Below are 12403 nucleotides of genomic sequence, written 5' to 3'. Positions count from 1 at the left end.
AGAGAGTCACTCAATGCAGTCAATCAATGACTTGAGCGGTTACGAAATCAGCCCAGCAGACCGTTGGGAACCTCTTAAAAGTCTCATTATTGGACCAGGGGCGTTACTTGAGAAAGCATTTATCACCCCAACGGCTAGCCCCCAAGGTTGCAAATATAAAGCTCCCACACAGCCAGTAAAAAGGTACGATATATACACACACAGAGATACATCTTGATTGACTATTATTTTTATCATTCTGACTTTGGCATCGGAGACGTTGTGGCAGGCACCACACCGGTGATCATCGTTGAGCATATTCTCTCGCACCACGAAGGATTCCATCCGCTCACTGTTACTGACGATCCTGTGCATCATCAGCTAAGTCTCTTGATGATCATCACAAAGACCACATGTTTCATCTACCGGAATATGTCGAGCTCTTAGATTTTGCTTTGTTGGAAGTGAATCTTTCGCTGCATGCCAAAGAAAGTGTTGGATTATTGGGAGTTTGAATCTTCCAAATACGCTTCTATAAGCTCTGCTGCTCTATTGGTGTGGAAGAGGTCAGCATAGTTCTTGCCTCTGTCGAAGCTAGAAGTCGATATGCACTCCTAACACTATAACTTCCATCTACAGTCAAACGCCTTCCCAACAAATCCTCTTCACACTCCTCACTCACCTGGATTCAACTCACCATTTCAGCTTCCCAAAGGTAATAGATGCATTCTAGTTTGCCAGGATCCTAGATTCTTGTATTGGAGTAGAACAACTCACAAACATAGATGGCTCCCTGATAGTAGGTATAACAAAATTTTTGTTTTTAAAAGACTTGTCTCACCTAGAAAGTTTACACTATGTTTTAGGGATATATAAATATACATATATATATATATATATATATTATTTATTTATTGGGGGTACATAAAGTAACACAAATTATAAAGTAATAAATTTTAGAAAGAATCCATATGGCATATGGCATATGGCATATGGCATTAGAATACACATGACGTGTGCCACACTTCCACCATATGGCACTTGTGTGTGTAGTCAAGAATGGATGGTGGTTTTTTAACTATATTAACAATAAGATAATATATACAAATTGGGTCCAGTTAATGTGTGCCCTTAGGGCACACATTAGTAAAATCCATACAAATGGGTCCGGTTAAAAGATAACTACTTTTAAGAGTTACCAATTAACGAAGTTTAATCTCAAAAGTCATTATTTCTTAAAGATATCTATTCAAATTATGAGCCTTAACTCAAATCTCAATTCCAAGTGCTATTCTGTATTTAAACTATTCATGTTCTATTAATTGTGGCCCTGAAACAAGTTTCACATTAACATAATCCAATATATAATTTCCTAAGAAATTCTTTTAAGAGGAAACTTCTGAACTGTTGTATTTATGTAGTCGGTGATTTTATTAAGTCTTCGAGGTGAATTGACTATTTTTCAGCAGCAAACTATTTCGAAGTGAGAGCAAATTGAGCAATTATCACTTTGAAGTTTAAAGACTTTGTAAATACGCCTCAAAGTCCATAATTTCCAATCAAAAATACAATATCTTGGACAAATACCCGGGAATTAGAACCTAAACTTGAAAAGGACTAGAGAAGAGATACCACACGAACAAATAGGCTCGATGCATTCACCTTCAGTGTTTGAATGAAAAGGTATTGCTTAAAATTCAAACATTGACTCTCATCGATGTGAACAACAATTGACCACGTGAGGGAGTTTTGTACCGAGGCAACCATTTCTCCAAAAAAAAAAAAGGCAATAAATTTTGGGAATGCACAATTTTAAAACTCCAAACTTCATTTTGCAAGACCAACTTCTCATAATTTATTTACAAACACACATTTTAATTTTTTAAACCCAAAATACTGTTTCGCAGAAGCTTATTCAAAACCACCCTTAATTGACCAATAGACTTGGGGCATTGACTTGGCTTCCTTCCGTCTGCCTTCAAAAGCAGTAGGATCTCTGAACTTTTAGCACATCCAAACACAAAATAGAATAAATCGATCAGCTCATAGAAAGGAAAATCATGGCTTTGCGTGGAATGCTTTTGCAACAACTGCTGCTGCTACTTGGGTTGATAATTTTAGCAGCATCTCAACCCACTTCGAACTGCAAAAGAAGCTGTGGAAATGTTGACATCCCATACCCGTTTGGAACAGAAGAGGGATGCTACCTCGATAAGTCTTTTCTCATCACTTGTGATACCAATACTTCAAAATCGAAACCATTACTGCGCAGTAGTAATGTAACTGTCCTCAACATATCACTGGATGGTGAACTGCGAGTCTCATACTCCATAGCTCGTGACTGCTACAATGAATCGGGAGTTCGTGCCAGTGAAACATATTCTGGGCTCAACTTGACAAAGTTTGCTATCTCATTCAAGAAGAACAAGTTCACCGCAGTCGGTTGTGACACAGTGGCGCTTATTCAAGGTTTTGGAGAAAAGGACTACGCAACTGGATGCATATCACTCTGTGACAACGCTGATAGTGTGGATGACGGGTCTTGCTCTGGCATAGGTTGTTGCCAGACTTCTATCCCAGCAGGTGTATCTGATTTTTTTGTGGGTCTTGGGAGCCTTAAAAACCACCCTCCAGTACTCAACTTCAATCCATGTTCTTTCGGTTTTGTAGTGGAAGAAACAGCATACAACTTTTCCTCTTCTGATCTTAAAAATTTAGGGAATACAGACACCGTTCCAGTGGTGCTTGATTGGGCAGTTGGAAATGAGACATGTCAAAAAGCTAAGACAAATTCAACAAGCTATGCATGTAAAGCAGAAAATAGTGCATGTTATGAATCCAACAACGGTCCTGGGTATCGTTGCAAGTGCTCCCCTGGCTTTCAAGGGAACCCATACCTCCCTTATGGTTGCCTAGGTACTAATATAAATTTGGTTTACTATAAACCTCTCTTTCTTTTTTTCCTTTTGCTGAATTCAGTATTATGCTGCATTTTTATTTACATATAAATGGTATTTTGTGATGGGTTGCAATGTGTTTCAGATATTGATGAGTGCAAAACTTCAAACCCGTGCTATAAAGATTGATATAACTTTGATGGGGGTTTCAAATGCTACTGTCCAAAGGGATTCGAAGGCGATGCAATGAAAAACGGAACGGGTTGCCATCCCAAAGTTAGCCAATCCAGGAATGTCATTATTGCACTATGTAAGTATACAATAATTAATTGTATTATTATTATTAACAGAATACTGGCATGGATTAGTTTATCAAATGATATTTGATTTGATATTTTATTAAAAAAAAAAAAATGCTTATCAGGAAAATTTAGGATTGCAGCTTTGCTGACATTGCTTGTGTTCTCTCCTACCTAGCAGATTTTCTTCCTTTTGAATAAGAAATTCTTACTCATCCACAAAAAAGAAAATCTCTAAAATACTAACTAGTAAATTTTTTTTCCTCTTTTAATTAAGAGTGTTTTTGCATTTTTGCTAGAACTTATTTTTCTTAGTTTGTTACTCGACAGTTTAAAAAAAAAAAATCACAATAACAAGTTTATTTTTACTGAATAAAACAATAAATTAATTCTAAAATATAGTAATTCATTATAATAATAAAAAACAGCTAATGCTTTGAAACTTACAGACCCACCAAATAAAATTGAAAAAAATATATATATTAATGACATATTATTTTTGGCTGAATGACAACTTGTGAATTAAGTGAGTGAAATTTTGTACTTTAATTGGTACCTCTTTATACACAAAGTGTTTGAAAATTTGAGGGAGAAAAGATCTATAGAATTAATAACATATTGTAAATATCTCCCAAAAAAAAAATTGTGAAATTTTGTATTGATAGTTATTAATTATGATGATGTTAATACTAGTGATGTGAGACAATAAAAAAAATAAAATAATAATAATAATATAAAAATAAAAAGAAAACAAAACAAAAAACCAATAAAACTATATAAATCACTCGTTTTCAAAAAATTTAGTGTAAATCTCTTGGGCATAACAAAATTTGGGAGACCTTTTGTGTTAGCCATAGAACCAAGTGTGATCCGGGATCACAATGAGTAGGCAATCATTCCGAATTTCTTATGTTTTCTCAATCTTGGGCCCATATTTACCCCCCAAATTTGTAACCTAAGGTCACGGTCAAAATGGCCCATTAGCATTAATTTTTGAAATATTTAGCAAGAGAGCACTGTTTCGGAAATAATTAGGGAAATACCACTTTTTCGGGCCCTATAGCGGCGTTTTCCTGCAAAATTTTTTTATAAGTCCCATAACAGGTTCAAGGGGCCCTATAGTGGCGTTTTTAAGCCCTATAGTGACGTTTTTGGGCCCTATAGCGGCGTTTTCCTGCAAAATTTTTTTATAAATCCCATAACAGGTTCAAGGGGCCCTATAGTGGCGTTTTTAAGCCCTATAGTGATGTTTTTGGGCCCTATAGCGGCGTTTTCCTGCAAAATTTTTTTTATAAGTCCCCATAACAGGTTCAAGGGGCCCTATAGTGGCGTTTTTTAAGCCTATAGTGACGTTTTCGGGCCCTATAGCGGCGTTTTCGGAAAAAGTGGTATTTCCCTAATTATTTCCGAAACAGTGCTCTGTTGCTAAATATTTCAAAAATTAATGCTAATGGGCCATTTTGGCCCTAAGGTCACAGTCAACCTGCTATAAGTCCAATATAAATAGAGAATTAGAGATGCACAATTGGAAAGGCCCATGTTGAGTTAGGATCAGAACCAAAGCCTACCCATAGCATTCTTTTTTTTTCTTTTTTCTTTTTTCTTTTTTCTTTCTTTTTTTTTTTTTTCTTTCCCACTCTCCTTTTCTTTTTTTGATCTAGAAAGAAAGGGGTGCAATACCATGGAGAATCTGTTAAATTTTTTTCACTTATTTTTATAAAATTATTTTATTTAAAAAATAAATTATTTAAATGTATTCTATGTCAAAAAAAAGTGAAAATTTAAAACTATGTCTAGTAAAAATAAATAAATAAATAAGAGAAAAAAAATAAACCCTAAAGCCAAACTAAATTAGGAGTTCTAAATAGCATATCAACCCCATAGTTTATAATTTGTCACCTAAATTATACTTTAATATCCATTTTGAACTTCAAAATTTCTATAAAAAAATTTGATTAAACAGATTATTTATGCAAAAATAACTTTTAATAGATAAACTGAATTTAACAAAAAAAAACAGTATCATTTTCTAGTTTTTGCTCTGTACTGAACTATCGTTTGGTTCATATAATAAGTACTTTAATGCCCAGATAAATTTTAGAGGGTATTTAGCACGTTATAGAACCTAATAAACAAGAAACAATATAACCAAATTTTAATTATTTCAATTTAGGAAAACTTGAAGAGCAGAAAACCTAGTTCAAAGCTGAATAAAATATATTCTTAAAAAAATATATATTGTAATCAATTAAAATTAATATGGTTTTATTTTATATTTAATTTGTCTAAACTTATGTTAGAACAATTTTTTAGTGGGATTATGTATATGAAAATGCTAAAATCACTATCTATTATGATACTAAACTTAAGTATAGTTTCTTTCGATGTAGTTCATTGCCCAGAGCTTTTTAGCTTAGCTGATTGGCACTTTTAGGTGTTTCTAAAGGAGACATATAAGGTTCAATTCCCCTCCATTTCAAGTTGTAACTATCATATTATAAAAAAAATAAAAAATAAAAAGAATTGCATTAAGGTTTTGCCTTCTTTTTTTTTTTTTTTAATGAAAAGATACATATAAAAACACAAAAATTTAAAAACTCATTTTTATAGAGGTACTATGCATTTTAAAAGAACTTAAATGAAAAACTAGTTTTATCGAAACTAGATGTTTTGTTTGTAACTGGCCCAAGATGATGATAATGCTTTATTCAAGAAAGTCAACATTGTATCAGTATTGGTTGTATATATTGTACCGGCCATAAAATCAATATCATTCTCTTTTAAAATGTACTGAATAAAGTATAAGGTTGTATTGGCATATACCAATTATACTGGGAATTTTTTGGGTATTTTAGCTGGAATTGATGTTTATGTTGGTGAAATATTTATAAATAAATAAATAAAAATGTTATAAACCATGTTACTTAAGTTAATACATTGGGTTAATGTAGTTAGGATAATATTTAAGCTTTGTAAAATATGTGGATTTTAAATAGTATGTTAAATAAAAAAAAAAAGCATATATATATATAGTAACTCCTAAAATGGTACAACAGTATCAACTAGTGTCAAAATATTTCGTTTTCCATACCAGACCAAAATTACTTCTGGTATAAAATTGACTACCTTGACATCACTGCATCTATCTAACACCCTTGACCCTTCTAATTATATTTTATCCTAGTGTGTTGTTTGGACTTTGAACTCAATTGTTTCCTTTAAAAAAATAAATTTTAAATAAAAAAATTTTTGAAACTTTCTTTGAGAAACTTGAAACTTGATCTTTAGATTCTTTAAAAGGTCTTGATCATAGAATTACCTAAAGTTATATGCAAAGCCGATTATGTGAAAGCATAATTTATTTTTATCAATTTTATAAGCTTAAATATTACATTATAGTTATTCCTGATACAAAGTTACAAACCACCAATTACCATTTCATATTGCCAATGTCATCATTTCGGACACTAGTGTAGCCATCGATAGTCATAACAACAATTTTTCAATAATTACCCATCGTAGATAGCCGTTGTCTAGTGTTGTTGACATTTGCTTTGCATGTTCCGTTTCACATTGATCACGATCCTCTACACACATTATATGCTTATTCAGTAGTCACAAATTACGTTGTAAAATTGTAATTCACATATGGATTTAGTCATATTTGTATTATAGATATGTTAAATATTTAGTTCATACCATGTCTAAGTATTTGCCATTACAAATTTAAAGACAATGGGATTGACAAATGTAAAAGGTTAGAAAGTTGTTGAAAGTGAAAATGCATGTTTAAATGTGTGCATGTATTAGCGTTGGCCTTTTACCATTGTTTGTGGGAGGCTCTTGGATATATTGGGGGCTCAAAAAAAGAAAGCTCATCAAACTCAAAGAAAAATTCTTCCAACAAAATGGTGGCTTATTGTTACAACAGAAACTATCTAATCGTAAAGGGTCTGTAGAAACAGGCAAAATTTATAGTGCAGAAGAGCTCAAAAAGGCCACCAACAACTACGATGAAAGTAGAGTCCTTGGTCAAGGAGGCTATGGAACAGTTTATAAAGGAATATTACTAGATAACAAAGTGATTGCTATTAAAAGTCCAAATTTGGTAATCAGACCCAGATCGAGCAATTTGTAAATGAGATCATTGTGCTAACCCATATTAACCATAGGAATGTGGTTAAGCTATTAGGTTGTTGTTTAGAAACAGAAGTACCCTTACTAGTTTATGAATTCATTACAAAAGGGACCCTTTCTGAACACATTCATGATAAAGGCTTATCATCTTTACTTTCTTGGGAAAACCGTTTGAAGATTGCTGCAGAAACTGCAGGAGCACTTGCGTACTAGCATTCTGCAACTTCTGTGCCAATTATACATAGAGATGTCAAAGCTGCAAATATATTGTTAGATGATAATTTCACAGCAAAAGTATCTGACTTTGGAGCTTTCAGATTGGTTCCTCTAGATCAAACACAATTAAACACTTTGGTGCAAGGAACTTTTGGATACTTTGACCCAGAATACTTCCATACTAGCCAACTAACAGAGAAAAGCGATGTGTACAGTTTTGGTGTTGTTTTGGCAGAGCTTTTGACTGGTAAGATGGCACTTTCATTCGATAGGCCTAAAATTGACAGAAATCTAGCAATGTTCTTTATTTCTGCTATGAAAGATGATCGCCTAGTTCAAATTCTGGAAGATCATATTGTTAATGAGGATAATATTGAGCAACTAAAGGAGGTTGCAAATCTTGCAAAAAGGTGCTTAAAGGTGACAGGTGAGGATAGGCCTTCTATGAAGGAAGTGGCAATGGAATTGGAGGGGTTTGTTATCATGGAAAAACATCCTTGGAGAAATGCTAGTGTCTATACAGAAGAGACCGAGTACTTGCTCAGTGCACCTACTAAATCATTTAGTATTGATGTTGGTCCAAGTTGTTCTCCCAGTACAGTTGTTGGGTATGATAGCATGAGAAACGAAGCATTGAAACCATTGGATGATGGGAGATAATTAGTTAATCCACCGTAATATTCTTGCATCGATTGAGGCTAAATTATTGATGTATCTATTATGCAATTGAATTTATGTATGACAATATATTTGAACATGTTGTAGACTGGTTCATGCTGTGAATGACATTATACACATGTAGACTGAATAAAACCTGGCACATGAACAAAGGAACATGCATTTCCCCCAGATATGTCTAGGTGGTATTCAATATCACACAATTCATGCTAATTGATATTCTACTTTGACAGGTTGAGACAGATCCCATCGAAGGCCTTGTATAGGTGAGTAATCATATTGCCCGCACTTATCATATTTTAAAGAGATTTAAATATCTGGCTATAAACTTCCATGGGAGCTATGAAATTATAAATTTAACAAAGAAAATAGAAAAATGTATAACAAGGGCTGAAATGCGAGCATAAAATTCAACAATAAAAATTTTCTTCCCAGTCATATGAAAATTGAATAGGCCGAATTTACCCTCAGGCCCCATGGTGGTCACTTAAAATTCCATGCCTTATTGGCAAACTTTAACTTTAACAGCTGAAGAATATCAGTTATGTCAACAAAGTTGGTTTTTTCGAGGGTCAAAACCCTTTAAAAAAAGTATTAAAAGCCATTTGAGGGTCTAAATGACCTTTGAAACAAATGCATTCGAAATAGAAATTACAATGGCCTATGTGACCCTTGAAACAAAAATTTCGACAGCTTACATGACCTTTGAAACATATGTTTTATCTTTATGGAGAATTGACAACCCTCAAAAAATTCAAAAATAAATAAAAGTACAATAACCTTTTTTTGAGTCTCCCCACTCATTTTTGTTGTAACTATCTTAAAAATGAGTGGTTTTGAACTTCAAGGTTCTTTGGTTGGATTGGGGTTGGGCTTATTCTTTAATCTTTTCACATTAAATTTTAAAGAAAATCAATTTAGCTATTATTTTCACATTATTATATACCTGATAATAATATCATTATAATGATATATTGACAACTAAAGATTATAGTTTGTCTTTTTTTTAATACTAATAATAGCAACGTTTTTCATTAAATTAGCAAAAGGCATAAATGATATTTAAATAAATTTTTTTTTTTTTTGAGAGAAGATATTTTAATAATTTAGGTGTGTCCTAAAGTAGCCATAGGCCCACAACACTATAGGTATGGTGTACCCGTTTTATTGGATTGTCAGTAACCTAATGATATCGTGGCTACTTATGATCATTCTCACTAATAGTTTTTTAAATAAAAGCTTTCACCTTTATCACTTAAAACTTAAGAAAGGCAGAGTAGCTGCCCAGCCTCACAAGTCACACCACAACGTAAAGAGATAGACAGAGGAGGGATATCAAAGAGAAGAAAAGATCAGATAAAAGATTTGTTTTGTCAAGATTTGAGATTTGTTGTGTTGCTACTTGCTAGTATTTATTTTTTTATGTTTAGACTGGATTTGTGGTTTGTTTGTTGGTATTTTTGATTTGTCCAGAGGTTTTTCTTGTTATTTGAATTTGTGAATGGTTTTGTTGGTTTGTCTAAAGGTTCTTTTGTTATCCGGTTTTGTGAATTGTCCAAAGGATTGTCTCAAGGTTTTTGTTTTTTTGGGCAAATGGAATGCAGTAATGGTCAGGTAAGCTTTTTGTTTTGATTTCATGGGTCAATTTGAAAGCTTTTTTTTTTTTGGGGGGGGGGGGGGGGGGGGTTGTGTTGTTGGGGGGCAAATATACATTTCAGGGACAAAATTATGAACTTTTGTGTAATATACATGCTAGTATTGTGATTTTTTCAAAATCTTGGGGGGGCCATGCCCCCCCCCCCCTCCCCAACCCACACGTAGGTCCGTCACTGTGCACATGCTTTTCATCTTGTTAGTAATCTGCAACCAAAGATATACCCCTACAACATGGAGAGTAATCATCCACTTGATACCATGTATAACACATAAATCATGCAGTTGGTTACATATGTAAAGATGTAAAGCCCTTTAAAAATCTTACATTCATGAAGGGGGCATTAGAGAAATAGAAATGGTGGCTTGTGAATAATGAATAAACTAAAGTTACTAGTGAACACATACAACATCTTGGCTTCAAATAACTGATGACAGTTTTCAAATTCTCATATATTGATGGAATTTTCAACTCTTAAGAGTAGTGCTTTCCAAAACTCAAAATGGAATATAGATTATGAAATTGAACAAATCATCATGGTATAAAAATAAACTCAGATTAATGATGGTAAAAACAACCAAACTAACCACAGCCTATGTGGTAATGCACTTGTTACATGGTTGAGGTGTTTGATTGACAAATTGTCATACAATGCACTCCAAGTTGACATGTAATATATTTCTGAAAAAGCAAATTAAGTAGTATAGTTCAGTTCATGAATTATTACCTTGACCACAAGTGTCTAAACCTCAGCATATTTGACATCCCAACTAAACTCACTCATGCTCCCTCCAGTTCCACCAAGAGAGTCACCATTTTCCCAAGGTAGTTCAAGTAGTGCTGAATGTCAACTGCCTAGAAGAGTCATAACCTTCATTATAGAGCTAGGATATCAAGCACAAAGAGAATCGCATAGCCTAAAATATTTTCTATTTAACCCAACTTTTGCTAGATAAACATAAATTTACTAATTCCAAAAAAAAAAAGTACTCCCATCTCACTCTAGCAAATTCCAAAAAACAATACTTGACTTGTGCACCTAGATATACCCAAAGAAAAAAAGTAAGAAAGTGTGAGAAAACAAACCTGGAAAGGAAGCTAAGACCAATCAAAGCAGAGCTCAATAACTTAGTCAAAATCCATCAAAGATATGACCAGATTTTTTCTCATAAAGAAAGACTATTAGAAGCAATTAAAGACCCAAAAGTTTCTCAGGAATTCTGTTGAGAAGAATCTAGTGAAGATGTGAAAGTAAACAAACAAAAACAAAAAGGTAGATTTGAAGGTGGGTGGAAGAAACAAAGAGATCTGTACCTCAATTACAAGTACCTCAACAAAGACACAAATCTTAAACTATAAAAATATTCAATCAATGCAAATTAATTACATAACCACTTGCTGGAAAAATTAGGAAACATCCTTACATGTAAAAAAAATCAACATTTGTGTATATCAAACAAAAGCAGAAGTATAATTTAATCAAACTGAATACTAAGTCAAACATTTACAAGGCTGGATTAGATATCTGAAGATTATATTATACAAATTTTATATTCATATATAATAGAATGTAGAGGCTTCTTTCTTTTAAAGATGACAGAAACAACCAAAAGATCTTTGATCAGCACCATCACCATGATTTCACTGCAGTAGCATCTGTAATTCTTTCAACTAAATTTCTATCTCTACAACAACTAGAAGACAAGATTATAAACAACAAGGAATATAAAGCAATGATATATGAACAAGTGAAGAGCGAAGGTGCCAAAAAGAGAGAATAGTGGGTAACTTCAAGAAACTTTAAAATACTTCTTTGTCAGTGTAACTGAAAATCTTGGAAACAAGACAAGGGTTTTTGTAGCCGCATCAAGAGTGAGTCCATCACAAATTTTAGCACAATAAAAATGGACCATCTTGCTTTATATTTTTTGTGTCATGTAACTAAGTAGTGGTTGCCAAAGAAGATTAATATCCTGGATGAGAGGAAAATCATGAAAAAAAATATATTATAGAAATACTGTCTAGCAGCACATAAATGGATGGTAGAACATAAAGTTAAGAAGAAACTTACAATGTCAAACATATTAAATAAGAAGACAAAAAACACATATATGTATAGTAAACGCAAGGCTTTGCACCAGGAGAAGTTTCAGGGATAAATATCTCCTTCTCATGCTCCCAGAAAGGTGATCCAAGGAGGCTGCCATGAATAGCCAGGTTAGTAGTAAATTTTCTATCCAAAACATGGTTAACAAAAAAAAAGCATCAATGAACCAATTATACTACCGGATGCCATTATTTAGTGCTTTGAGAACAAGCTGAAGTATATGGTGAGGGCAACTTCCACTAGATTGTTACCCATTGCATATTATTAGTCAATATTCAAGAAATCAAACATACGACATATGATGGTAGTAACAAAAGGCAGAACTATAGAGTAACTCTTGCCAAAATAATCTCATCAGACAATGTTGTGGAAAAAAAATTTAAAAACTAGGATAAAGTAAACTTGTGTAATGCATATTTGTGCTTGGTACGTAATG

General features: G+C 33.2%; 1 pseudogene; it reads left to right on the top strand.

Moving 5' to 3' along the window:
- Positions 1–1843: 1843 nt before the first annotated feature.
- Positions 1844–8296, top strand: LOC115960698 (annotated as a pseudogene).
- Positions 8297–12403: the final 4107 nt, after the last annotated feature.

This window comes from Quercus lobata, chromosome 9, assembly GCF_001633185.2.
Source record: "Quercus lobata isolate SW786 chromosome 9, ValleyOak3.0 Primary Assembly, whole genome shotgun sequence".
NCBI lineage: Eukaryota > Viridiplantae > Streptophyta > Magnoliopsida > Fagales > Fagaceae > Quercus > Quercus lobata.
Note: the sequence above shows the minus strand (reverse complement) of the source record. Positions and strands in the feature narration are given on the sequence as shown.